Below are 5,969 nucleotides of genomic sequence, written 5' to 3'. Positions count from 1 at the left end.
TTGCAAAATTTCAAATTTTAGTTTCTATTAAGAAGGAAGTTACGGGCACTCAAATATTTTTTTATAAAAAAGTCATAACTCCCCTCCTATGGGGAGTTAAGAAATCTGGCTAATGTCATTTAATTTACCAATAGGATGTTAAAAATATATTAAAAAATAAAAAAAATCCTTGGAGCCATTTTTGAGAAAATCTAGTTCAAATTTATGTCAAATTTTGACCCCTTAAATATAGGCAACCCGTAACTTTTTTTGAAAAACGATAATATTCTTCTTATAGCCCCATCTTTAGGCTATATAACGACTTTCTCAAATTAAACTTATGTTAAACAAGTTTTTAGATAGGTAGGGAAATGTGTCGGGTGGGCGGTCGGCCATGTTGGCCGCCATTTTGAATTTGGAAATGTCAAACTCCGTATTATTATTTACCTATCGATGAGCTTACTTTGAGTCGAATTTCATTCATTTCGGTCAAAATTTGCAAATATGGGCCCTAAATAACCCCCCTATTTCGGCCCCCCTTTCAGAGGTTTTTTTTAAAAGCTTAGTTTCTCGACAAAATTCTCTTAAACTTACTCATACCGAATTTCATCAAAATCAGTCCGGTAGTTTCTGCTGGACGGTGGCGACATACGTACGTACGTACATACGTACGTACGTACGTACGTACGTACATACTTCCGACATGTTATTTTTATTTGCTTTTTAGACTCAGGGGGACTCAAAACGTCGAAAAAAAGTGAAATCCGAAAAAATTTTTTTTGCACGATCCTATAACTTTATCTATTATGCTATACTACATAGGTATATAGTACGATAAAGTAAAACGAACATATGAAATCAAACTTAATTTATTTTTTCTACAACCGTAACCGTGTTAAAAATGCAATTTTTAGCACTCCATACGACCGTTAAAAATGCTACTTTGAGGCACTAGTGCTTTAAAATATTTTTAAGGCACTGCAGTTCGTATTGACCGTATAGACAATTTTGATGTAATGTCCAAAAGATATAAAAATGGAATGTCAGTCAAGTTCAAGTAAAAGTTTTTGTAGATATTGTCCTGTAATTACGTTTGTAGAAAAAATATTGTATGATATGCGTGTTAAAAAGTACATTTTTAAGGCACTCATGTGAATTGCAGAACTCGCTATCATTCATTCTGCAAACTTTCACATGCGTGCCTTAAACGTGTACTTTAACACTTATATCATAAACAACTATTAAAGCAAATTAATAACAAATACCTAACAATTAAATAAAACAATAAAGTATTTAACAAACAAATTAAAACTAGGTGTTTTAAAGTCAATAGGATAAAAAATTTCAATGTAAAATTAATAATGTTTAAATTGTTTTTATTTATGTTTTTCTTATTTTTTTTTTGTAGTCAGTGTTATCACCTCTAGTCCTATGCATGCTTCAGTTCAACATTTTGTTATCGTAGGTTGCTCCATTCTTCAAAAGCAGCTTATACTAGCCGTGCGGTGTTTTGTGGATTATCGCGGCGAGCTCTAATTTTTCTTTTAAGCATATCCCACAAATACTCTATAGGGTTAAGTTCGGGTGAGCGGTGTACCGTCAAAAGGACGCGGAAAAAAGGACGCGCGACAAAAGGACGCGGACAAAAGGACGCGTGACAAAAAGACGCCTAGGAAATAAGGACGCGCGACAAAAGGACGCGTACCAAAAATGGACCTGTGGTCAAATACCTTTCTCACTCTAATACCCGAAAGTTAAGTTAGGACAGAAGGGTTAGGTCTTCCTCCTTTCCCTGACCGCTGCGCGCAATTGCAGTCTGCCCGATGTATTATACCCTCGTTATTGTTGTATATCGAGTAAACGACCGAGTCCAGATTTACTATAACCTTCTTGGAAGAAAGTAAATCCTAATTATTGCTGTAATATAATAAGCAACTGGGAGATTTCGGTAGAATTTAAGTTTTTCTATTACATAAGTACATAAATATCTATGCTACATTTACATTTTTGATACGCGTCCTTTTGTCGCGCGTCCTTTTTTCCGCGTCCTTTTGACGTAGATTCCGGGTGAGCAAGCAGTCCACTCCAAACAAAGGATGCCTTCTGCTTCAATGATGTCTCTAGTCACTCTAATGGTATGTGGAGGTCCATTATCATGCATGAAAATTAAATTTTCTCCTGCTGCACCTCGCCAAAGCCTAACTACAGGTTACCAACATACCTGTGAGCAGTTAAAGTTGATTGGATGAAAACTAAAGCAGTTTTTTTACGGATCGCAATTCCTCTCCAGAACATTATACTTCCCCTTGTATATTTGTGAACAGATCTGACAGTTTTCGTTCTTGCTTGTCTTCTTCGACCTCTAAGTACACGATTTCGTGGGTCATCTGATTTTACACTAAACCTGACTTTTTCTGAAAATAGCACATTTTATCAACTCCCAATATTCCAGTTTTGGTGGTGAAGACACCAATTTAGGCGATCAATCTTATTCTGCCTGGATACCTCGGGAACTCGTAACTGTCTCCTGCTGTATACTTCTTGCCACGAACTCTTCTTCTTATCGCTTTAACTTAAAAAGTTACACCTGTTGCTTCCAAAACTGCTTTTTGAGCTGCAAGTGAGAAATGGTTGGGTGTTCTCCAGCTAATTGGACAATTAAACGATCGTGGCGAGCCGCTATTACTTTTTGGCGACTTTCCCTTGCTTTATTTTTAAGCATTCCTAGTTCGTGTTACTAGGATAGGTTTTGGACAGAACGCCCTGTGTTACGAATAGCTCTACAGCTATGTCCCTCTGAGAACATTACTGTCCCTACAAGACCAATATCTTTCCCCTTGTAAGTTCTATAACCCCACATGAGGCATATTTTCGTTTTTGGACGCAAAAGTTAGTTTATTTATTTTCGTTCAATTTGCAACTCAAACAAATAACCTATACCGTACCGAGCTGTGCTATCTGATTGTCTTATCGTTTTGTTCATTTTCAATAAAAACCTTTATGTGAATTGCATAGTGTAGAATTCCTTCCCTTTGTCTTCACTGCAGCATCCACGTGCTTGCATATCGTAGAAGCCTTGGAGGTGTCACCAGGAAAGTGTACCATTAAGTTTTCAATTTAAAAATCTTTTAGTAATGCTTTTAATATTTTCAATGTTATTAATTTTGCTATTAGGATTGAAAACTACTTCATCTGTCAATTGCCAGATGACGCTAGTCACCTAATACCTTCACTTCAGTTGCAATGGGTGGGAAAAGCTCTCGGTGCTGGTCAATTAGGGTATGAAGAAGAGTGCCTACGTTCTCTCCGATGAGGCTCCAATAAGAGCCGAAAATCGCGATTCAGAGGACTGGACCGCGCTCCGTATTCTATTAAAAAGTGAGATTGTTTTGCCTTCGCATTGCAACTGAATAAAAATGGTATACATTTTTATTTTATAGTCGTATTACTCCGTAGAGTAACCAGGTGCATTTTCCGTTGGAACTTTACCAAGCTGCAGACGGGGGGATGTGAATTGCATAGTGTAGAATTCCTTCCCTTTGTCTTCACTGCAGCATCCATGTGCTTGCATATTGTAGAAGCCTTGGAGGTGTCACCAGGAAAGTGTACCAATAAGTTTTCAATTTAAAAATCTTTTAGTAATGTTTTTAATATTTTCAATATTGTTAATTTTGCTATTAGGATTGAAAACTACTTCATCTGTCAATTGCCAGATGACGCTAGTCACCTAATACCTTCACTTCAGTTGCAATGGGTGGAAAAGCTCTCGGTGCTGGTCAATTAGGGTATGAAGAAGAGTGCCTACGTTCTCTCCGATGAGGCTCCAATAAGAGCCGAAAATCGCGATTCAGAGGACTGGACCGCGCTCCGTATTCTATTAAAAAGTGAGATTGTTTTGCCTTCGCATTGCAACTGAATAAAAATGGTATACATTTTTATTTTATAGTCGTATTACTCCGTAGAGTAACCAGGTGCATTTTCCGTTGGAACTTTACCAAGCTGCAGACGGGGGGATGTGAATTGCATAGTGTAGAATTCCTTCCCTTTGTCTTCACTGCAGCATCCATGTGCTTGCATATTGTAGAAGCCTTGGAGGTGTCACCAGGAAAGTGTACCAATAAGTTTTCAATTTAAAAATCTTTTAGTAATGTTTTTAATATTTTCAATATTGTTAATTTTGCTATTAGGATTGAAAACTACTTCATCTGTCAATTGCCAGATGACGCTAGTCACCTAATAACTTCACTTCAGTTGCAATGGGTGGAAAAGCTCTCGGTGTTGGTTAATTAGGGTATGGAGAACAGCGCCTACGTACTCTCCGATGAGGCTCCAATAAGAGCAGAAAATCGCGATTCAGAGGACTGGACTGCGCTCCGTATTCTAATTGAAAAGTAAGATTGTTTTGCCTTCGCATTGCAACTAAATAAAAATGGTATACATTTTTATTTTAAAACCTTTATTCTTCGCAACAATATCAAGTTTTTTCAAAAGAAATAAATATTGCTTTGAAATACATGGTGATTTCATATAAGTTTGGGTGTGTGTAGTTCGCTTATTTTGGAGTTTTGATTTACACTTCGAAACTCGTTTTCAAAAGTCCAACTGTAACCAGTGTAACTTCTGCAGAAGATTAGTAGGCTCTTGGTAACGTCTCATCTCATTGACGATTTATGTAATTTTAGTAAATTGGATCGTTACTGTTTTGTTTTTTTTTTACTATTTATAAGCTTTGTCGATAAAATTGTAAAATTTTTCATGGCAATAAAGCATATTTCTATCTATCTATCTCAGATTTTTTTTTATTTGTTATCATTTAACTCGCTTTTATAGTCGGAGAGATAGAAGCGGATTTTGTGCGTGACAAGTAATATGGAAAAACTATACGGGGATATGTTGAATTAGTTGTGTACATGACTTTCACCAACTACCGGAAACCAGAGTTGGGGCCGAGGGTATTTATAAGGGGTCAAAGTCGCGGATTTTATTATTTTTTTTTATGACGCTTATGATCGAGATAGTGCACTAAAATTTGGAAATAAGTAGGTCATGACGTAACTAACTAAAATCTCTAGGGGCGGAACGCTGCATGGACGACAAAGGGGTGGGGGTAGGGGTGAATATAAAAAATATAAAGGGTTTTTTGCGACGTTCGTGATTGAGATAGTGGACCAAAATTTGGTAATAAGTAGATCATGACATTACTAAGTAAAATCCCCAGAGCCGGAAACCAGAGTTGGGGATGAGGGTAGTTATAAGGGGTCAAATTCGACGTTTTTATTATTTTTTTTTGTGACGCTCATGATCGAGAGAGTTCACCAAAATTTGAAAATAAGTAGGTCATGACGTAACTAAGTAAAATCTCCAGGGGTGGCACGCTGCGTGGCCGACAATAGGGTGGGGCAGGGGTGAATACAAAAAATATAAGGGGTTTTTTGCGACGTTCGTGATTGAGAGAGTGCACCAAAATTTGGGAATAAGTAGACCATGACATAACTAAGTAAAATCCTCAGAGCCGGAAACCAGAGTTAGGCATGAGGGTAGTTATAAAGGGTCAAAATCGCCGCTTTTATTATTTTTTTTGTGACGCTCATGATCGAGATAGTGCACCAAAATTTGGGAATAAGTAGGTCATGAGGTAACTAAGTACAATCTCCAGGGGTGGAACGCTGCGTGGCCGATAAAGGGTTGGGGGTAGGTGTGAATATAAAAAATATAAGGGGTTTTCTGCGACGTCCTAGATTGAGATAGTGCACCAAAATTTGGGAATAAGTAGACCATGACTTAGCTAAGTAAAATCCCCAGAGCCGGAAACCAGAGTTGGGGATGAGGGTAGTTTTAAGGGGTCAAATTCGCAGTGTGTAATATTTTTTTGTGACCCAGCACGACATTTGTCCCCCACGCAGCGTTCCGGCCCTGGAGATTTTACTTAGTAATGTCATGATCTACTTAATCCCAAATTTTGGTGCACTATCTCGATCACGGACGGCAAA

The sequence above is a fragment of the Diabrotica virgifera genome, chromosome 6 (genome assembly GCF_917563875.1).
Source record: "Diabrotica virgifera virgifera chromosome 6, PGI_DIABVI_V3a".
Taxonomy (NCBI): Eukaryota; Metazoa; Arthropoda; class Insecta; order Coleoptera; family Chrysomelidae; genus Diabrotica; species Diabrotica virgifera.
This window is presented reverse-complemented; position numbering follows the sequence as displayed.